Source organism: Scyliorhinus canicula, chromosome 16, assembly GCF_902713615.1.
Source record: "Scyliorhinus canicula chromosome 16, sScyCan1.1, whole genome shotgun sequence".
NCBI classification, from domain to species: Eukaryota; Metazoa; Chordata; class Chondrichthyes; order Carcharhiniformes; family Scyliorhinidae; genus Scyliorhinus; species Scyliorhinus canicula.
The window spans coordinates 30,950,076-30,973,517 of record NC_052161.1 but is presented as its reverse complement, the minus strand read 5'-3'; the positions used below and the strand labels follow the sequence as shown (position 1 = coordinate 30,973,517).

Here is a 23,442-nt window from a genome sequence, read left to right as displayed (position 1 = left end):
TTTTTATCTGCACAAAACGTTGGCAAAAATGTATTGAATAAATCTGTCTGTCAGATGTAGTACATATGTGCACGAATATAGTGATCTTATTACAGTTAAGGCACCATTTTGGTGGTGAAAATGTTTTTCTATTGTTTGGTCCTGGTAGTATTAATATCGTCTTTGTTATCTCCATTTTCTGCTTCTTGTTCACCGATGAACCTTCGTGAGGTTTAATTTATACACAACAATCCAGTCCTTCACCTGATTTGCATAGAAATCTGTGCTTTTGAAGCGAAGAATCTGCGTCACCATCGATCATTTACAGGTATTTATTAGTCGGTTGTTTAGGCTGTAATGTATTATTTTGATTTGAACGAATCCATCATGTCTTGGCTGAAAGTGCAAGCAGTGCTAAGTGTTCCATTATTTGTCAGCGTGACGAATTTAAATAGGCAAAACAAATCTCTCTGATTGCTCAGTCGGGTTGAATTCAGCCATTGTTGCAGAAACACGGATCACTGCTGTGGAATGCGACAATTTAAACTGGATGCTCCCCAAGAACATTGGTCATTATGTTGAAAGAATATTTACATTTAATAAGGCACAGCAGCTGTGGGAGTCATGGAGCAGCCCATCCTTAGCGCTGAAGAAGAGTTTGCTCTTCGGCAACATGAGGCAGGGCTGTAAAATCTGGTCAGCTGTTTCAAACCCCATTAACTTTGGCGGGAACGGAATATCCTGCTAGTGGGAGGGGCTGGAAAATGCCGCCCATGAATTATTTTTCCCACCATCTCCTGGCTTTTTTTGCTGGTGTTTTCAATGAGATATTATCCAGTATTTTTAGAGATGTGTGTTTGTGTGTGGCGGGGGTGGGTGTGGGTGTGGGGATGAGTGTGGAGGAGGGGGGGGGGGGTGGAGGGGATGGGGGTGGGGGCGTGGCAAGTGGGGTAGGTTTGATATCCATGACAATGATCACACTGCAAAAGTAATTAATTATTTGCTTGTGAAGCATTTATGGATGTCCTATGGATATAAATTCAAATTTTATTTCATTCTTTCTTGGGTTTGATAAGCAGACTGGAGAATAATGATGGCGCAGCAACAGAGGAGTCAGGGGTGGGGGAAAGGGAATGGATGGAGAGATGAAAGTCTGGCAGCATTGGGTCGTGAGAAGAGAATTAGTCCTATTACCCCACACCTGTGACCACGGGACCAAGCTAGAGTGTGTGACAGCCCACGACCTGGACAGGCCCTAGACCTGGACAGGCCCTAGACCTGGACAGGCGAATTACCAATAAACACACAGACAAGATGCTTGGCGATTGCTCTTTCCTCAATACATGTTTCCGCATGAACATCTGGGCAATTGGAACTCTCTCGCTCACCCATACAATCACAGTTCCAGACCAAGGGAGATGGTAATTGCTAAGGGGGAGCAGAAGCGGTAATGAGTTGAAAAGGGGAAAAGAAGCCAAGGAAAAGGCTGGCAATGGGGGAATAGCCATACAAATGAGGTGCCAGGAACAACAACGAAAAGCAATTGCATATTGGGCCCAGCTTGGGAAGGCCAAGGATAGAGTTGATCATACAATTAACTCAGCCAATCAGAGGTTACTCAATTACATCTAGTATTTTTACATTAACCTCAGTCAAAAACAACTGATCAGGTCGACATAAATTCTTAAGATTAAGGGTTTTGGCAGCGAGGTATTTGTCACATAGTTATAACTTGCACCTATCTAAGATTGCCGAAAATATGAACGGCGCTTGCCATGGATGCCCTTGCATGTGGCAACAGCCAAAAATGTCTTTTTGTTAGACATCAGTTTTTTCAAATGATACCTTGGATGAACTTTAACCAACATGAGAATGGAAAAGTTTCCTTCCCAAGAGACAGCGGACTTGGAAAACAAACAAAAGAGATTGAAGCAAGCCAGTTGTCCTTCTGAAAAGAGTGACATTTCAAGTTCAATTGACTTGTCTTCATTTATGTTAGTAATATGGCTGTTAAGGGAGATCCGCACATCTGTTGCAGGGAAAAAAAATGAAATCTTCTTATCCGTGTTTTTGATTATTTCTTCATAATGCCATGTGAGAGTACCTTTAAGAAATGGGTGTTTATAAATGGGTGTCTATATAAATATCTGTAGTGAGAGTACCTTTAAGAAATGGGTGTCTCTATAAATATCTGTAGTGAGAGTACCTTTAAGAAATGGGTGTTTATTACTGCAGTACAGTTACATCAGAGAGTGGGTGGAGCTGGGCTGTCTGTCAGCTTTTTACTTTTGTTTTAGGCTGTTTGCTGCAGGGTGTGTTTTAGTTTCGTTTTCAGAGCTGGATAGCTGCAGTCACAGCCAGAGGGGGTATTAGTCTCTCTCTCTGTAATCTAAAAACTGTAAATCGATCCTTTGGTGATTTAAAACTAATAACTGCTCTCAGTAGTGACTTTAACCTGGTGGGCTTCTGTTTAAAAGTTTTTTTAAAAGTCTCCTGGATGTTAAAAGGACAGCTTATGGATTACTTAGTGTTGCATTCTTTGGGGGTTGTATTTGAATTAATGGTTGCTAAGATGTTCACTGTTTGTTTTAAAAAGGTTAACTTGAGTTAATAGAATAAACATTGTTTTGCTTTAAAAAATACATTTTCCATTTCTGCTGTACCACACCTGTGTGCTCCCCATACCACAATCTATTAAAAGCTGTGCAGTAGGTGAACTCCATGATATACTTTGGGGTTCTCTAAACCCTGGCCCATAACAATAACATAATGAATTTAAACACAAATATTTAAACCGGCTCGGGATTTAATTAGTGTGGGAAAACAGCCGTTATCTTTTTATAGTGAAAATGCAGATACATTCCTTCCAACAACCTATATTAAGCTGTCATTGTGTTATCCAATCGCAAACATTTTTCATCTGTTTTGCTTGGCACATTCTATGTCCAAATGATGTGCACAGATTAGTAAATATTTTAAAAACTAAACATTTTAGCAGCTCCAAAAAACAAGCATAGTCAGCTCTGTTTATTTTTTTCTACAATTTTAAAGACTTTCTCATTTTCCCTCATCTCCTGTGAAGGTAATTCAGAGGCACAGCTTCATCAGCAGTGGCACCTCTCTAGTGCCTAAACCAAGTAACCATGCCTCATTCAGAGACTTGAACAGTAAATATTAATAGGCTACTTATGCAAGAAGGACATTCCCAAGGAACCTAATATTACCAAAACTGAAGGCTGAATATGTGCATTTACAAGAAGTGGCCAGTGATGAGCAAGGGAACTGCTCAATTTTATTCTTATCTTAATGACACTGAGGCCAACAATATACATTATTCTAACCTTTTTCCATGCCTTAACATTACCATCAATAGAGATTTAACGGTTTGTATAATATTCTGATCCATGCTAATGCCTACCCAATCAAATAGCAAAGGTTTTCCGCTGTTGAACACATCACTATTTTAATCACTATTCATTAGAGAGGGTACAGAAAAGATTTACAAGAATGGTTCCAGGGAGAGGAACCTTAGTTAAGTGGATTGGAGAAGCTGGCTGTTCTTGTTTTAGAAGAGAAGGTTGAGAGGAAATTTGATAGAGGTGTCCAAATAGTGGGCAGCACGGTAGCACAATGGGTAGCACTGTTTCTTCACATATCCAGGTTCCCAGGTTCGATTCCCAGCTTGGGTCACTGTCTGTGTGGAGTCTGCACATTCTCCCCATATCTGTGGGGGTTTCCTCCGGGTGCTCCGTTTTCCTCTCACAAGTCACGAGAGACGTGCTGTTAGGTAATTTGGACATTCTGAATTCTCTCTCTGTGTACCCGAACAGGCGGCAGAATGCGGCGACTAAGGGCTTTTCACAGTAACTTCATTGCAGTGTTAATGTAAGCCTACTTGTGACAATAACAATTATTATTAGTATTATTAAATTCAGGAGTAATCTGGACAGGGCGCATAAAAGGAGAAACTGTTCCTGTTGGTAGAAGGGTCAGGAGAACATCGATCTGAGGTCACCTTGATTGGAAAAAGAAGCAATGGTGACATGAGGAAAAACGTTTTTGCGTAGTGAGTGGTTAAGATCTGGAATAGTGCCTCAGTGTGTTGGAGGAACATTCAATCATGGCTTTCATATGAGAAATGGATAGTTCCAGTGAATGGAATTGGAATTATTATTGGAAATGTTATTGGATCAGTGAAGAGAAAATATTTGCAGGGCCGCATGGAAAAGACAGGAGAGTAGAGCTAGCTGAGTTGCTCTTGCAGAAAGCCAACACAGACATGACGGGCCGAATAGCCATCTTTTTTATAACCATGTATGATTCTATCTTAATAATGAACCACCATTTTGTGCTGCTCCGCTAATAAGCACTGTGAAGAATGCAAGAATATAAAGATTCTATGAGTAAAGGCCATTCAAATAGTCATTCAGTCATACACCATGAAAGCATAGATTTTTTATAAAATGCTACTTGAATACGAACTACTTTGGAAGTTTCCGAAGCAAACGACCATGAATTTCACTCAGAGTGGGAATTGGGACAGTGCTTCTGTAAAGTTCTGCTGCGGGATTTTTAAAGCGAGCTGAACAAATGGAAAGGTGGAGAGCCCAGGGCTGTCCTAAACTTTCCTCGTGAGATCGACAGGGTGAATTTGCTCCTCCTGGTACGGCAAGGAACTTAATAACCTCAACTCGTGGGAAAGTTGTTACTCAGACTACTGAGTAAAAGGGCATTTGGGCACTGTGATAACCCTCACGAGGACCACCGGGGGAATCGCTGATTGATCTCCTTGTGGGGTTCGTAGAATATGGGGCGAAATTCTCCCAAAACGGGAGAAATCGTAAAACTGCTGTAAAACCCGGGCGGGTTTTACGGCAGCGCGCCCCTTCCCGACGGGGGACCGATTCTGGTCCCCCGTCGGGACTAGCAGCCCGACGTCGGAGGCTCCGACAAGTCGGGCTTAACGAAAATCGTTAAGCCCGCTTGCCGGAGTTAGCGCCGGCTGACGCGTCATATGACGTCAGCCACGCATGCGCAGGTGGGAAGACTCCACCCGCGCATGCGCGGGTGACGTCATCGCGTTTTTGCGCGAAACCCGCGCATGCGCGGGTCGGGTTGCCCCTCAGCCGCCCCACGTATTGATACTGCGGGGCAGCGGTAGGACAAATAGTGCGCGGGCATCGGGCCCGCTGCCCGCGATCGGTGCCCACCGATCACGGGCCCATGGCACCCTTGGCACGGCCGTGGTACTGCCGTGCCAATCGGTGCCATGGTTATTTTTTGCGAGTTTGTCACGACGTTTTTACGAACGGCAGGACCAGGTGTGTTTGCCGTTCGTAAAAAGGTCGTAAAGGGCTGGGACTTCGGCCCTTCTAACAGCTGAGAATCGCTGCCGGCCGTAAAAAAACGGCGGCAGCGATTCTTGTCGGGATTTCGGCGGGGGGGGGGAGAATAGCGGGAGGGCGTCAAAAAAGTCGGGAAGGCCCTCCCGCTATTCTCCCACCCGTCGTGGGGGGGGGGGGGGAGAATTTCGCCCATGAGATCCAGTGGTGAGCGGGCGGAGGCCGGTCCAGCTCAGGCTTGTTAGCGGGACCTTTAAATGGCAGTTCCCGACAGCCCTGGGCTGGGACGTTTATATTTTGTTGCCATGGTAGCAGCTTTATTTTCAGTTTAAAATAAACCAGTTTGGCCTTTCACTCTGTGCCTCCTGGAATTATTCCAGGCATTGATTATGTCAGCAGGCTCTGATCTACATATTTAAAGAAGCAGCTGTTTTTGTTGTAATTCCATTTATATAATCAGGTATACTAATGTTATATTTGAGTATAACCTTTAATGTAGATTGCTTTTTACGGTGTCTTCCATATAATGACTTTTGCCATGTTGCTAAGCAATGGACATATGTTTGTATTCTAACAAGGTACTCATTTGCTACAGGGTGGATCTGTAAGGAATACTTGTTGCTTTTGTGAAAAAGACTGAATTAAAACTTCTAAACAAACGTGTTTATATGGTTTCTCAAATATTGAGCTGACTAAAGATACATAACCCAAAATCATTCAGAGTTGAATCCAGTGATCTGGAAAACACACTTTCAGTGATTCACTTAGGGGTTTATTTTATTGTGCGTTAATCAGAATAATAAAGTAGAGGTACAATGCTTGCAAAAACAGTAGGGGATGTTGCTTTTGTTATTTTCATTAGACCTAGTTTTACGCACAGCATCAAACCTCAAAACTCTGTTTCATTTTGCCAGTGACGGACCATCATTTTTAAAATAAATTTAGAGTATTCAAATTTTTTTTTCCCAATTAAGGGGCAATTTAGCGTGGCCAATCCACCTACCCTGCACATCTCTGAGTTGTGGGGCTGAGACCCATGGAGACAGGGGGAGAATGTGTAAACTCCACATGGACAGTGACACGGGGCCGGGATCGAACCCATGTCCTCGGCGCCCTGAGGCAGCAGTGCTAACCACTGGCCAGCGTGCTGTCCTGTGTGGGTCCATTATTAAGTAATGTGCATTTTTGTGTAAGGGGGGTAAAGGAAGGGCAATTAGGGATGGGCAACAAATGCTGCCTTTTCCAGCAATGCCCATATTTCATGAAAGAATGAAGAAAAAGAAGTGAATTTCCTTTCATGACAGGCAAAATCAACATATCCAGCAATTAATGTTGAACATAGTTACTGGGGGAGTTATGGAATGATGCAAGCGAACATTGCATTCTGTCCTCTGACCTGACGTAATTTCAGAAAGTGACCCTCCTGAGTCAATTCTACCTATCTCACCTGACCCAAGTTTGTACAGCAAACTTTTGAATCTGATCCTATTTTTTCAGATAGTATCCATCACCTGACTGACCCCAAGTGACAGCTTTTCCCAGTTAACCCATCTCCTGGTGGTCCCTTCCTCATCTGAATTAACCTCTGAACTCAGTGTTCCTCCCGTAACCTGACTCTTGATGGAAAGTCCGCACCTGACTTAAGTCCTGATGATAACACTTGTGTGATCACATCCCAATGGCAGCCTTCCTTACCTGACCAGTCAATGTTAATTCTCCTCACCCAATCTAAACATCAATGGCACTTCCCTTCATGTGATTGGATATGAGATGGCAGCTCCCCACCCAAACAAGTCTTGTCAGTAGTACTTCATAATTATTCTGGCTTCCAATGAAAACCGTATTCACTGATTCAAGTTTCATAGACAGCTCACACGGACTACCGTGGTTCAACAAGACGGTCCTCGCCTTACAAGTGCACTCAAAGCTCATGAACTAATTTAAAACAAACACTCAATATAATGACCTTACAGAAGACAAATAGTGGTAAGTTCATTCATTGCAGCATATATGTAAACTTTTAATTTCATTCATATCGTTGGGACAAAACTCTGGAACTCCCTCCCAAACTGCATTATGGGTGTACCTACACAACTTGGACCGAAACAGTTCAAGAAGGAGGTTCATCATCACCTTCTCAAGAGCAATTAGGGATGGGCAATAAATGCTGGCCTAGCCAATGAAACTCACATCCCATGAAAGAATAAATAAGAATATAACAACTGCTGGCACTTATAATGCAATCACCGAGAGCTTTTATTCATTCACCAGTTGTGTGTGTTCCTAGTTGCCCTTGAGATGCAACCAAGTTGTTTCAAAGGACAGTTAAGAGTTAGCTACATTGCTGTGGTTCTGGAGTCATAGACATAGAAAGAACATAGAAAATATAAGTACGAGGAGGCCATTTGGCCCTTGGAGCTGTTCCTTTGCGAAGACAGAAGCAAAGTATGAATTTAGTTCCTCAGCCAGTTTTTTGTTACCTGTTTCTACATTTGTTTTTATCAATCTTTTTCTCTTTATATAACTATAGAAACGTTAACAATTTTTATGTTCCCCGCTAGTTTATTTTCATATTGTATTTTCCCCATCTTAATCAGTCACTTGATCCACCTTTGATGAATTTTAAACTGTTCCTAATCCACAGGTCTATTGCTTTTTCTTGCTCATTTGTATGGCTCTTCTTTGAATCTAATACTATCTCCAATATGTGTATATGTATTTCGGTCAGGATGACAGATTTCCCTTTCTAGAGGACATTAGTGAGCCAGACGGTAGTTTCATGGTCACCATTACTGATAGTAACTTTTTCCGATCCATATTTAATTATCTGGATTTAAATTCCCCAGTTTGCTTGGGGGGGATTTGAACTCATGCCTACAGGTCATTAATTCAAACCTCTGGATTACAAGATCAGTGACGTGCTACCATTCTCAACCTTTCTATTTGTGAGTGATTGGCTTGTTGCCATTAAGTTCATTCGGCTGAATCAGTGAATTGCGTTGGAAGTTGGATTTAGCGAGGAGGGTTGTCGATGAGAGTCAAGGAAGATGAGTAGGAACTAAGTTTGGTGAAAGGGGCTGACATTGTTAGATTGGAATAGCAGGGTTAAATGGATGGGGGGGAGGGGAGTACAGGAGCAATGCTGAGTTACATGCTCACAGTTCTTTTTTGTGCCAATTTAGTAATATTTGTTTACCGAAGAGCAGGGCAGGATTATGGACATCCTTGACCAGTTGTCCTAATTTATTAAAAGAACATTATCTCAATGAGGCACGACTGGCTGGTTTCTGCTACTACTATCACATTTTGATTTCATTAATTCACTGCAGTAACTAGGGCATTGGGGAATGAGAGGATTCTCTAAAACCCAGGGTGTCAATGATGGGATCAATACAGTTTCCATGCTGGGTCCCAGAGATCAGTATCTCAGCTGCGGATGGAGGTGACCTCCCCTCCCAGCCAATTACTTCCTGCTCACCGTGGTCCACCTCCACTTGCTCCCACACACGTGTCCAATGTATCATCTGGTGTGCACACCCTCAAACCAACTTTTTACATTGCCTGGGTAAATTGAGCTGTGCTGGGCAGTATGTGAGGCTGAGTCATGGCTTATCAGCTGAAGTACTGCTAGAATGCAAGTGTGATCCTAAACCAACCTTTCCTGCTATGCTTGCAGAAATGGGAAGAAAAAAAGTGTTAAGCACATCTTTATAACCTTGTTTACAAGCAGCCTTTGTCATTAGCTTGCATACGCAGCTGATCCATGCAAATGTGTTTATTGGTGATTGCGTGACCCAGTAAGATGGGGTGGAGAAAGATTCAGTGTTAAAATAATCTAGGTTGAAATATCTCTTGGTTCTCCATCTTCTGCCTCCTTCTTCAGGTCTCATGCAATGACCCTCTTATGGACTGACCTGATTAATACTCCACCCCTGCATGCATCACTCAATGCCGGTGTCTATGTATTTACATTGTGTATCTTGTGTTGCCCTATTATGTATTTTCTTTTACTTTCTTTTTTTTTCATGTACTTAATGATCTGTTTGAACTGCTCGCAGAAAAATACTTTTCACTGTACCTCGGTACATATGACAATAAACAAATCCAATCCAACAGGGTTAGCGAGCATTTCCCTTTGGCTGGAATCAGAGATCACAAGATTCCTGTCAGCCCCCCGCCCCCCCCCCCCCCCCCCCACCCTCGATTGCCAACAACTGCCTCTTGTGGTGAACTCCCTGCTCTTAAAGAAATATGCATTGTTTATGTTGCATTGGTAACATGGTATCTCTCACACCCAAGTTAGAAGGAGGTTTCTGGAGGGCGTAGCATGAAGGTATTTCCAGTGGTACATGTTGGACAGCCTTCTGCTGAAAGAGGTGGCCCTCGGCAAGGAGGATCCTGGAAAGTGTGCAGTGCAACACCCTGGGTGCCCATGGGAAGGTAGAGTGAATGTGAAAGCATGTATTGATCAGAAGGAAGAGTGCAGGATTATCATCATTTATCCGTGCCATAGATAGGAGTAGGTGGTGCTGGCACCTTGCCCCACTGTTGTTGAATCTTTCCTGACACTACAGCAACATGCACTGAACAATATGAGCAACAGTATGGCTGAAAACCACCTCCTGCCAAGCTCCTCGTCCATCAGATTTAGAGACAATATGATCATGACCAGAGTATGCAAGTGAACTGACCTTGGAAATGTGGGTACTTAGAGGCCAGGAGCCAGCTGAGTTATGCTAACGTGGACAGATGTATACAAATTTGACTTGTTCTTTTTGAGTTGGTAGACAAATTTCAAAATGATGACATTTCAAACTGTTCAATCTACTCTGCTCTTGTGGAAAGAGCCTGGCAAATGGTCTGTTGGACCAATGCAGAGAGATTTAGAAAACAAAAGAAAACTGTTTCTGAGCCATGAGTTGGCAATAGACGATCAAAAACATATTCTAAGAATAGATCCTTGGCTGTTTTGTCCTGCTTAGCCAACTGGATGGAGATGCCAGCTTTATTCCTGTGCCGTGGTTTCCGAGAGAAAGCCACACGTAATTGAGGGTTCAGTTTCAGATTCTGCTTTTTTTTTTCCTTTTGACATCAGTTATGGGACGGAGTCCAGAGTTTTGTTTCTCGAGCTGCCAAAACCCCACAGCTTGGCCCTGGCACCCAGCCCATCAGTCACAGGGAGAGTGGGCGCCTGTCATCCTGAACTTTGTAGAACTTATGTAATAAAACAGCATTATCTACCAGTAACTTGGGATGAACTGTGTAAGAAGTATTCATTTGATTCAAATTGCCTTGCTTAACGCTATAATGAATGAAGCCTGCTAAAACTGCTCTGATCAGGTGTATTGTTGAGATTATTTCCATCACCATCTGTCAGATTAATCTGCAGCCTAACAGAAAGCCTGAACTGTACTGAATAACAACTTGCTTTCACTGCATTTCAACAAATTGCTATTTTTCTTCTGCCCAGCACTGGAACTTAAAGTTTGAGATTGGCAATCAAAGCTTGCATTGGCCCAGAAAGAAAGTTCGAATTTCAAGACACCCTTCTCAGAACAAGGCGGCATGCTGCTAACTAACAACAAGATTTAAGACAAATTTGTTTCTTGAAACATTTTAGAATAGCAAAATTAGTTTAAAAAAAACACCCAATATTGATCAACAATCAGATGGAGCTTTGTGATAATTACACTTAATAAAAATCAAGCTTCTCCTGCTTCAGCGACCAAGCCCTAAGAGGGTGTTGGCACCCATGACCTTCCATTGGATTGGCGAATGACTGTCCTTGACAAAACGCTGCAGTAAAAATCAAGCTGGTGTTTCTTTATTAAGGAACCCTAATAATGTGTCAGAATTCGCCCTTATTTTTACTTTGTTTGGAGACAAGTATAAGGATCACATTGAAATTCTTTAACAAATTCACTAATGTTTTAATCATTATTATCACTAATATTCTATGAATTTATTACAAACCTTTTTTAACCATTTGATATTATTCAGATTTTGACAGAATTCCGGATCCCCATTAAAAGACTGGGAAATTTCTCAGAAGCTCTCTTGATCAACCATTGCATTTTTGGCAGAAGATGGGCAGAATGACAAATTTCAAGGCGCATCTGGAATTTCCGCCATAGTCATGCAAGTAGACATTTTCCCGTTTGGTAGCTTTTGTAATGATATACAAACAAGCAGCTAATGGACATAGAGAACAGGACATGACCAATAAGCAGGCAGGACACTCAGGGGTGGGATCTGACTATAAAAGACACGAGGCACTCACACTCCACCTCCTTCCACTGATGAACATCTAGAGAGTCAGTCAAGGGTGTTGTTACAATCTCACACCTCCACCACGTGGCTAAGAGCTAGTTTGGTTTAGTCAGACAGAGTAACCACACTTAAGTTAGCAGAGAGTCGAACGCACAGAGAACTGTGCTAACTGTGCTATTAGTTCAATAAATCTGATTGAACTAACTTCAAGGTCTGGAGTATCTTTCTGATTTAAGCTGCATCCAGTTGCAACCAGTAGACCAGTGTACCTAATACGACAGCTTTGCCTTCAGATGCCAAGACCCTTCTAAAGTGCTCCACATTTTAATCTCTTTTCAACTTTAAAACTCTTCTTAATACCTACAACAACCAAAACATTATATGACAAGAGTGATGCACGTGTAAAAAAATGGTTTTCCCTCAACATCAGTATTTGTTTAACAAAAATATAATTCAATGAGAAATAATGAAAAGTGCAACTCACTTCTTCCTCGTTACGACATTCAATTAATCTATTTGGTTTATTTCTCTTTCTGCCTGGTTACCTCCTTCCATTTTCATTTACCTGACTTTATTCTCTCAACAGAGGGGCGTGGGGATTTTCCACTAGCCCCAGGTGGGAATCGCGATGACCTGCTGGAAGCTGGGTTCACCGGCCACCCGGGTTGTTCCAGCCTCGCCCAGCCGGGAGTAATATTGCATGAATTGATGCAATTCCTCAGAGGTGGGGACCTGGTCCCATGTACTCTGAGGCGGGGGGGGGGGGGGCAAGAAGGTGAGTACCCTCTCATACTTGTACCCAAGGTGCCGAGGGCGGCCTTTCGGGGAAGTGGGGGTAAGGGAGGCTTGGGCAGGGCTGGATGGACTCGGGTCAGGGGTCTTTCCCGGGATGGAGGTATTTGGCAGGTCTCCCCTCTGTATTTTTGAAAATGATTAAACTGTCTATCAGCATGTCAAGTTTTAGTTTAAAGTCTTCCCTCTGACGTGCTGGAACCCTTTGATTTCACTCTCAGCAATCGGGCAGCACGGTGGCACAGTGGTTAGCACTGCTGCCTCACAGCTCCAGGGACCAGGGTTGAATTGCGGCCTCGGGTGACTGTCTGTGTGGAGTTTGCACTTTCTCCAAAGCGTGGGTTTCCTCCGGGTGCTCCGGTTTCCTCCCATAGTCCAAAGATGTGCATTTAGGTGGATTGGCCATGCTAAATTGCACCTTAGTGTCCAAAAGGTTAGGTGGAGTTACTGGGTTACGGAGATAGGGTGGAGGTGTGGGCTTAAATAGGGTGCTCTTTCCAAAGGGCTGGTGCAGACTCGATGGGTCGAATGGCCTCCTTCTGCACTGTTTGGATTCTACTAAATTTTGTTCTATTCTGTCAAGTTCAGATCCATCAGATCCCACACACAGAACTGGACTATAGAATATGTATCATGCTCTCTTTTCATGAGACTCCCCCTTTCATGTAAATGATTTACATGATACTAATGAAGTCTTTCCACAAACTTCACCAGATATGAGAATGTACCTAATCCCCTTACACAATCACATACTTCTTCCCATCATCTCGGTAGTTTTCCACCATGTTCTTCGCTGACAAGCACTGAACTTTCTAGGTTTCATTCCTATTTCATGACTCATCCTCACTTTGTTTTGCTTTTCTCTCATTTTTCTATTGGCGCAAGACTTAAGGGGTGGGATTCTCCGAGGGCAGGGTGGGAGAATCGCCGGGGGTCGGCGTGAATCCCGCCCCCGCCCTCCCAAAAGCCGGTCCGGCGTGAGTTGCGCCGCCCGCCTCGGAGAATGGTAGGGTCCGCCGCGACTTAATGGGCACCGGGGCCGCCCGAATTCTCCGGCCCGTGATGGGCCGAAGTCTTGCCCGCCTGTAGCCGGTCCTGCCGGCGTAAATCAGAGTAGGTCCCTTACCGGCGGGACCTGGTGGCGCGGGCGGGCTCATAGATGTACATAGAACAGTACAGCACAGAACAGGCCCTTCGGCCCTCAATGTTGTGCCGAGCCATGATCACCCTACTCAAACCCACGTATCCACCCTATAACCGTAACCCAACAACCCCCCCCTTAACCTTACTTTTATTAGGACACTACGGGAAATTTATCATGGCCAATCCACCTAACCCGCACATCTTTGGACTGTGGGAGGAAACCGGAGCACCCGGAGGAAACCCACGCACACAGGGGGAGGACGTGCAAACTCCACACAGACAGTGACCCAGCCGGGAATCGAACCTGGGACCCTGGAGCTGTGAAGCATTTATGCTAACCACCATGCTACCCTGCTGCCCCTGGGGAGTTGCAAGGGGATCTTGCCCCGGGAGGTGTCCCCACGGTGGCCTGGCCCGCGGTCGGTGCCCACCGATCTGTGGGCGGGCCTGAGCCGTGGGGGCACTCTATTCCTTCCGCATCGGCCGTTGTCGTCCTCTGCGATGGCCGATGCGGAAGTGAATCCCTGTGCGCATGCGCGACTCACGCCGGCCAGCGGAGGCCATTCGGCGCCGATTGGCGTGCCGCCAGCCCCTATCCCGCCGACCAGTGGGGCACCAACCACTCCGGGGCGGGCCTAGCCCCTGAAGGTGTGGAGGATTCCGCACCTTTGGGGCGGCCCGACGCCGGAGTGGTTCACGCCACTCCGTCCGCCGGGACCCCCGCCCCGCCGGGTATGGGAGAATCCCGCCCAACAAAACTAAACTTGTCCCAGGTGTATGGTCAAATATTAACTTTAACGTGAGCAGCCTGTTGTAGAGCAGTATGTTAAAGAGCTAAAAATTGTCCAGCCTGTGTGTATTACAAAACGTGGAAATTGCTGTCTTGCTTCTGCATAGAACTGTTCCCAATCTGCACACTACTTTCTGTCGAGTGATATTGTGGTATGAGAATGTGCTTGACTCCATTCTCACACAGAGATATTTCACGCTTCTCTGACACAAACTGTGGACCGTTATCTGATACCAACGCTTCTGGTAACCTATATATCGAAAACCAACATCTCAAGATCTCAGCAGTTTTGACACTTATGGCATTCAGCAAAGACTCAACATTTATCCACATTTACAAAAATTGTTTCACAGGATTTGGGTATCACTGAATCTACCAGGATTTATTGCCCATCTAAAATTGCTTCTGGGAAGACAGTGGTGAGCAGCCTTACTCAACTGCTTCCATCTCTGTGGAAAAGGTACACCCACAGTGTTCTTAGGGAGGAAATTCCAGGATCTTGAACCAATGACAGTGAAGGAATGGCACTATAGTTCTTTTTGTTTTAAATTTAGAATATCCCATTCATTTTTCCAATTAAGGGGCAATTTAGCATGGCCAATCCACCTACCCTGCACATCTTTGGGTTGCGGGGACGAAACCCACGCAAACACGGGGAGAATGTGCAAACTCCACACGGACAGTGACCCAGGGCCTGGATCGAACCTGGAACCACGGCGCCGTGAGATTGCAGTGCTGTCCAGTGCGTCGCCGTGCTGCCGTACGGCACTATAGTTCAAGGTCAGGATGGAGAGTGACTTGGAGGGGAACTTCCAGGTGGTGATGTTTTCAGCCTGAAAAGGTACTCTTTCCCTTACACTTAGAAGAAATCAACACATACTCATTCCCACAGTTTTCTTTTATTTGACTATGCAATGAAAGGAATCTTGGGCGGGATTCTCCATCCATCCCCCCCCCCCCCCCCCCCCCCCCCCCGATCCCTCCCCAATCCCTCCCCCCCCACCCCCCCGGCCGGGTCGGAGAATCGCCGGGGGCCGGCTTGAATCCCGCCCCCGCCGTCTCCTGAAGTCTCTGGCACCAGAGATTCGGCGGGGACGGGAATTGCGCCGCACCTGTCGGCGGACCCCCCCCGGCAATTCTCCGTCCCGCGATGGGCCAAAGTCCCGCCGCTTTCATGCTGGTCCCGCCGGCGGTAATCAAACCACCTACCTTACCGGCGGGACCAGGTGGCGCGTGCGGTCTCCGGGGTCCTGGGGGGGGCGCGGGGCGATCTGGCCCCGGGGGGTGCCCCCACGGTGGCCTGGCCCGCGATTGGGGCCCACCGATTGGCGGGCGGGCCTGTGCCGTGGGGGCACTCTTTTCCTTCTGTGTTCACCATAGTCTTCACGATGGCGGACGCGGGCCTAGCCCCTCAAGGTTAGGGCTTGGCCCCTAAACGTGCGGAGACTTCTAGTCTTCTAAAACGTCATTTGTACATTGTTCATTTTTTTGACTTCGGTCTGGTGATGCCTGATTTTATCATTTGGTCCTCCTTCTACTCTCTTCCCGAGCTAACAGACATGGCTGGAGCTGTATCAATGATGAAAGTAAGTTGTGCATCTCTGACTTTCATTTTGACTATGGATGCTGCAATTTTATATTCAGTCCTATTTATCATCCAAGTGCTGTTTTTCTTGCTCTCTAACTGGGTACAACTCTTCATCTTCGTGCTCAATGCTTTCAACCTCTCTTTCTGTATCTATCATATGCACCATCAAAGATTGGCGCAAATCCTGCCCCGCTGCCTCGACGCCGGCTGCCTTATTCTTTGACGCAGTTTGCAGGCGGGGCAGGACTCACGCCATGCCAGGTGGGGGCCGTTGGCAGCGGCACTCCCGGCGATGGGCCCGATGGGCCGAGCGGTCGTCCGTTTTTGGCCAGTCCTGCCGGTGTGGGTTACGCATGGTCCCACACGGCGGGACCTGGCAGGTAAGTCGGCGTGGGCGGTCCTCGGGGGGTGCGGGGGTATCCGACCCCGGGGAGGGGGTCCCACAGTGGCCTGGTCCCCGATCGGGGCCCACCGACCTGTGGGCGGGCCTGTGCTGTGAGGGCACTTCTCCCTTTCACGCCGGCCCCTGTAGGGCTCTGCCATGACCGGCGCGGAGAAGAGACCCCCTGCGCAAGTGCCAAAATATGAAGGCCGGTCTGCGCATGCGCGGAATCACGCCGGTGGTTCCGCGCATGCGTGAACTCGCGCAGTCCCTTCGGCGCCAGCTGGAGCAGAACCAACCTATTCAGCATCCACCTAGCCCCCAAGACAGGTGAGAATTGCTCACTTGGGGGCCCGTTAACGCCGAAGTCATTGGCTCCGGTTTTCCCGCTGGCGTGGGAGCTTAGTCCCCGGGAGGGAGAATCCTGGCTGCTCCTGAACTAGCTTTTGATCTACCATGACCTGGACCTGGTGCATGACTTGGCCCTGTGCTTCACTGCAACCTGGAGCTTTAGTGATTCTTCTACTCCTGCATACCATCCGGATATGAACGACTTTCCCACAGGCACAGCAATCTGACCAGAAATGGGGTGGTGGTTGGCAACGTTAGCGACTAAACGTCTGACGCTGAGACTGTGAATTTGACTGCCATGGCCTGGATCTCTCTGAAATCTGGTGGACCTTCCCTGATGGCTCAGGAAAATAACTCCCATGCAATTTGTAACTACTTCTTTCAACCATTTCCATGGCTGTGACCCCAATGAGGCCATTCCTTCCACATTGGTTGATTCCCTCGGCTCAAAAACATGGCCTAGATTTTATTGTTCTTTCGTCCTTCTATGACTGTTTCTTTAAGTCAATTTCTAAGTTCGTGCCATACCCATAATGGCAAGAGAGTTTCTTTAATTCGAGAATGTAATCTGGAATAATTTATTTTGGCAACTGCTTCCTTTGCTGAAATGTAGCTCTCAGTGCAATCTCATTCTTAGTCATGACATAATGTGAGTCCAGAATGTCATCACTTTCAGAATAATCCATAGTGCTGGGGCCTCACAACGTTGGCGAGGCACCACCTTAAAAACATCTGGCCCCATCAGGGTGTGAAAAACATTTACTTTATCCTCAGCTTCTATTTCATTCACTTTCAGTCAAATGTGTTCATAATTAGACCAGTCCTTTTTGTTTCGGGTGAATTCCCCATTGTCAGCAATTATGTCTTCAGTATGCCATTTTTCAATTGCATACCATGCCATCTCACTGAGCTGAACTGTATACAATTTGCATACATGCAGCTATCATTCAAATCAACTAAAATATACCCCAGTGAGGAAGAAATATGGGCAGGGGGGTAAAAATACCCATGGCTAAACAAGGAGGTCAAGGACATTCTAAAGACTAAAGCTAAGTTATGTAATATTGCTGTGATGATCGGAATACCTTGCCCCTTTAAGAGGCTTGGAAACCTGGGGGACTCCGCCTCTGGCTACGCCCCCTGGAAACAGTATTTAAGATGAGACTCCATTTTGCGAGCACACTTCTCTTGGATGCTGCCATTGTTCACTGCTTATTAAAGCCTTTGATTACTGGCCTAACGTTCGCGTCGTAATTGAGAGTGCCTCAATTGCAAAGGCCAGTGGCAGACTGGAAGGTTGGGAAACTTTCAAACATAAACAAAGATCCCTGGAGGAGCAGAACACAAGGCATCCCTTACAAGACTGGTTATGTGGCAAGTGTGGGGATTAGGGATGGAATATCCCTATGTTGTGTAGTGTAGACCCTTCTCTGCTGCCCTCTCAGTTGGAGAGGCATCAATAAAGTTGTTCAATATTGGCGGCCTGCTGTTGATCATGTGTTAGTCTTACTCGGTGCAATACACACAGAAAGGAAGCCATTCGAGGATCGGATGGAATAAACTAAAAAAGTAATTTAAAAAGCTAAGGTAAATTGCGAAAAAAAACTAGCACAAAATATCAAAAAGGTTAGCAAAATCTTCTTCAGATACATAAAAGGGAAGAGAATCGCTGAGGTGAATGTTGGCCTCTTGGAAGATGAAACTGGTGAGTTAATAGTGGGGAACACACAAATGGCAGAGATGCTAAATCAATACTTTGCCTCCGTTTTCACGGTGGAGGACACTATTACCTTTCCTATAGGAATGGGCAATTCAGAGGTAATAGAAAGGGTGGAACTTGGAACAATCAGCATCAATAGGAAAACAGTACTCAACAAACTCTTGGGACGAAGGGCAGCCAAGTCCCCAGGGCCTGATGACCTACATCCTAGGGTGGTAAAGGAAGTGGCAGTAGTGAGAGTGGATCCATTGGTTATGATATTCCAAAATTCCATGGATACAGGAAAGGTCCCAGTGGATTGGAAAAACGCTAACGTAACACCCTTATTCAAAAAGGGAGGGAGACAGAATGTGGAAAATTACAGACCAGTTCGTTTAACATCTGTTTTATAAAAAAAAAGTTTTATTAAAATTTTTTTACAGAAAATATAACAAACAATAACAAGCAACAGTAAAACAACATAATAAGTATAACACCCCCAAGACCGTAGCAACGCATGTATTGCACCCCCCACCCCCCCCCCCCCCAAACCCAGTAAACAACAAGAAAACTAAAAAATAAATTAAAATTAAATAAACATAGTCAACCCCACCCCCCGGATTTCTGCTGCTGCTGACCCAGTACCCTATCGCTGAGTCAGAAAGTCGAGGAAAGGTTGCCACCGCCTAAAGAACCCATGTACCGATCCTCTCAGGGCGAATTTGACCTTCTCCAGCTTAATAAATCCCGCCATGTCATTGATCCAGGTCTCCATGCTTGGGGGCCTCGCATCCTTCCACTGTAGCAAGATCCTCCGCCGGGCTACTAGGGACGCAAAGGCCAAAACTTTTTTTTTTTTTTTTTTTATAAATTTAGATTATCCAATTATTTTTTCCAATTAAGGGGGCAATTTAGCGTGGCCAATCCACCTACTCTGCACATTTTTAGGTTGTGGGGGGCAAAACCCACGCAGACACGGGGAGAATGTGCAAACTCCACACGGACAGTGACCCAGAGCCGGGGTTGAACCTGGGACCTCAGCGCCGTGAGGCAGATGTGCTAACCACTAAGCCACCGTGCTGCCCGCAAAGGCCAAAACACCGGCCTCTCTCGCCTCCTGCACTCCCGGCTCCACCGCAACCCCAAATATTGCGAGTCCCCAGCCTGGATTGACCCTGGATCCAACCACCCTCGACACCGTCCTCGCCACCCCCTTCCAGAACTCCTCCAGTGCCGGGCAAGCCCAGAACATATGGGCATGGTTCGCTGGACTCCCCGAACACCTGACACACCTGTCTTTGCCCCCAAAGAATCTACTCATCCTAGACCCGGACATGTGGGCCCGGTGCAGCACCTTGAATTGGATGAGGCTAAGCCGTGCACATGAGGAGGAAGAATGAACCCTCTCCAGGGCATCAGCCCACGTCCCAGGGAATGGGACAGTTCAGCGCCGACGTTTCAGCGCCGACGTTTCAGGGCCGGCGTTTCAGCGCCAGGACGTTTCAGCGCCAAATATTTCAGCGCCAAATATTTCAGCGCCAGGACGTTTCAGCGCTCATTCATTCAGAAATCATTCTTGAGTATGGTCACAGGTATGACACAGGTATACCAGCTTTTACACTTAGTTATTTGGTTGTCTTTAGATTTTGTTGGAGTTTTATTATGATTACTGTTTAGATAAAGTTAGAGTTTAGTTAACAAGTTTTTATACTTACTTAGTTATTTGGTAAATTTATTTTGGTAAATTTGGTAAGTTCCATATCTTTAAACCCATGGCTGAATCAGTGAAAAGCAAGCGAGGCAGAGAGAAGTTCTGTCATGAAGGTTTTATATATCGTTTTGACAAAGAAAGCAAGAAACAAAAGCAAGTTAAGTTTTGGCGATGCCATGAGGATGGTAGGTGCAAGGCCCGCATTCACACGTTAGAAAGAGAGGTGATCGAAAAGATCAACGAACATACTCATCCCCCATCTGCAGTTGCTATCGAAGTGGAAAAGGTCATAACTGATGCGAGAGACCGGGCTGAAAAGACTTGTGAGCCTCCAAGTACGATTATCAACAAGTGCATTGAAAAAATGTCCAAGGCAGGCATGGCACAGTTACCAAACAGGCAGGCAATGCGAAAAATTATTCGTAGAAAACGAGACGAAGTTAATCAGGTCCCTGATAATCCAAGATCGATTCAAGAACTTCAGTTACCTCATGAATACATGATGTATAAACCCACCCCAGAAACCGAGGAAAATTTCTGTTTAAAGGATAGTGGTACGAACAACGAACGGATTATTATATTTGGGAGAGAGAGTTGGTTAGAACACATGGCAACTTCCACGACTTGGTATGCTGACGGAACATTTGCGGTAGCACCACACCTATTTATCAAGTTTATATCATCATGGTTAGGAAAAATAACGGAGTTCACCCTGCATTGTACGCGCTTTTACAAAACAAACAGTATGCGACCTATATGATGTTATTTGCGATGGTAAAAGAGATGATTACAAATGCAGGACCTGCTATTATCAATTGTGATTTTGAACGCGCTGCTTTTACTGCCATGAAAGACTCCTTCCCCAATATAGAAGTAAGAGGCTGCCTTTTTCATCTGTCTCAAAATATACTGAGTCTGTATCCCGATTTTGCATTACATTCGAAAATGATAACTGCCCTATGTTTTGTGCCAGTTGACGACCTTGACAGTCACGTGGATTCTTTAGCAGGTAATTTCCCGGAGGAGTTAATTCCGGTTTTAAACTAATTCGAAGACAATTATATCGGCCGTCCTAATCGCCGAGGAGCAGGCAGACGAAGTCCTTTATTTCCTACCGAGATGTGGAATATGTATCAAAGAACATTAGATGGGGATGACAGAACAAATAACTATGCTGATGTGGCCAACAGGAGATTGAAAAGTGAACTGTTAATGTCACACCCAACTATCTGGAAGTTCATTGATGTCCTTAAGCGTGTTCAAAAGGGAAGAGACGAGCACTTCGAGAAACTTTTAGCTGGCAATGAACCTCAATTAAAATTACTTAAATATAGAAAAGCTGATGAGAGGATATTGAAAATTGTTTCCGAATATGGCAGCAGGAATGAAATTGACTACCTTCGTTCAATAGGGCACAATTTAACAAACTAAATGCGTTTTTTCCTATGAATATCCAATGAATGTCCAATGAACTTTCCTTTTAATGATTGATTTTATGAACTTACAGATTTGTAAATTGTTTTAATGTACTGTTTTTGGATCTTTATAAGTGGATCTTTTACAATAAAAACATTTAGTTAACACTTGAGTTTTATTTCATTTTATGAACTTACAGATTTGTAAATTGCTTAGTGCCAAACAAAATTCTGTCATAACTATATGACAACATTGGAGAATTTTTTTTTCTGGCGTTGAAATGTCCTGGCGCTGAAAAGTCCTGGCGCTGAAACGGCGGCGCTGAAACAGCTGCGCTGAAACGGCGGCGCTGAAACGTACCGCACCCCACGTCCCATCTTCGATCTGTTCCCCCAATTCCCCCTCCCACTTAGCCTTTAGCTCCTCTACTGCCGCCTCCTCCACCTCCTGCATTACCTTGTAGATATTAGTTATCTTCCCATCCCCGACCCAGACCCCCGAAAGCACCCTGTCACACCCCCCCCCCCCCCCCCCCCCCCGCGGGAAGCAAAGGGAATCCCTCCACCTGCCGCCTAGCAAATGCCTTTACCTGCAGATACCTGAACATGTTCCCCGGGGGGAACCCAAATTTCTCCTCCAACTCCCCCAGGCTCGCAAGCCTCCCATCAATGAACAGGTCCCTCAGCTGTCTGATGCCCGCTCTGTGCCAACCCTAGAACCCCCCATCAATGTTCCCCGGGACAAACCGATGGTTCCCCCTTAGCGGAGCCTCCATCGAGCCCCCCACTTCTCCCCTATGTCACCTCCACTGCCCCCAAATCTTGAGGGTAGCCGCCACCACCGGACTCGTGGTATACCTCGTAGGAGGGAGCGGCAACGGCGCCGTTACTAGGGCCCCCAGGCTTGTGCCTCCACGGGAAGCCATCTCCAACCGTTTCCATGCTGCCCCCTCCACCACCCACTTGCGCACCATCGACACATTGGCCGCCCAATAATACCCCGAGAGATTGGGTAGCGCCAGCCCCCCCACCATCTCTACCCCGCTCCAAGAAGACCCTCTTCACCCTCGGGGTCCCATGCGCCCAAACAAAACTCATGATGCTGCTAGTCACCCTCCTAAAAAAGGCCCTAGGGATAAAGATGGGCAAAAAACACTGAAAAAGGAACAAGAACCTCGGGAGTACCTTCATTTTGATGGACTGCACTCTACCCGCCAGCGATAGCGGCACCATGTCCCACCTTTTGAATTCCTCCTCCATCTGCTCCACAAGCCTGGTAAAATGAAGCTTGTGAAGAATCCCCCAACTCCTGGCCACCTGCACCCCCAGGTACCTAAAACTCTTCACTGCCCTCTTAAACGGGAGCCTCCCAATTCCCTCCTCCTGATCACCCGGGTGTACTACAAATACCTCGCTCTTGCCCAGATTCAGCTTATAGCCCGAGAAGCCCCAAAACTCAGCCAACAGCTCCATCACCCTCGGCATTCCCCTCGCTGGGTCCGCCACGTACAGCAGCAGGTCATCCGCATACAGCGATACCCGATGTTCCTCCCCACCCTGCACCAGACCCCTCCACCTCCCCGACTCCCTCAACACCAAAGCCAGAGGTTCAATTGCCAGTGCAAAAAGCAAGGGGGACAGGGGGCACCCCTACCTGGTCCCACGGTAGAGCCTGAAGTACTCTGATCTCCTTCCATTAGTAACTACACTCGCCATCAGGGCCTCATAAAGCAACCTCACCCATTTGATGAACCCCTCCCCAAATCCAAACCACTCCAGCACCTCCCACAGGTACCTCCACTCAAACTCTATCAAACACCTTCTCAGCATCTAGCGCCACCACTATCTCCGCCTCCCCCTCCACCGCCGGCATCATAATAACATTTAACAATCTCAGCACATTCATGTTGAGCTGTCTTCCCTTGACAAGTCCTGTCTGATCCTCGTGTATCACCCCTGGCACACAGTCCTCTATCCTGG

General features: G+C 46.1%; 1 long non-coding RNA gene across 1 annotated transcript; it reads left to right on the top strand.

Moving 5' to 3' along the window:
* The first annotated feature begins 206 nt into the window (after window positions 1–206).
* On the top strand, window positions 207–12,279 carry LOC119950715. Its single transcript, XR_005457392.1, has 3 exons — window positions 207–307; window positions 11,322–11,463; window positions 12,178–12,279. It is a non-coding gene; the product is annotated as an uncharacterized LOC119950715 (long non-coding RNA).
* The last annotated feature ends 11,163 nt before the right edge of the window (window positions 12,280–23,442 follow it).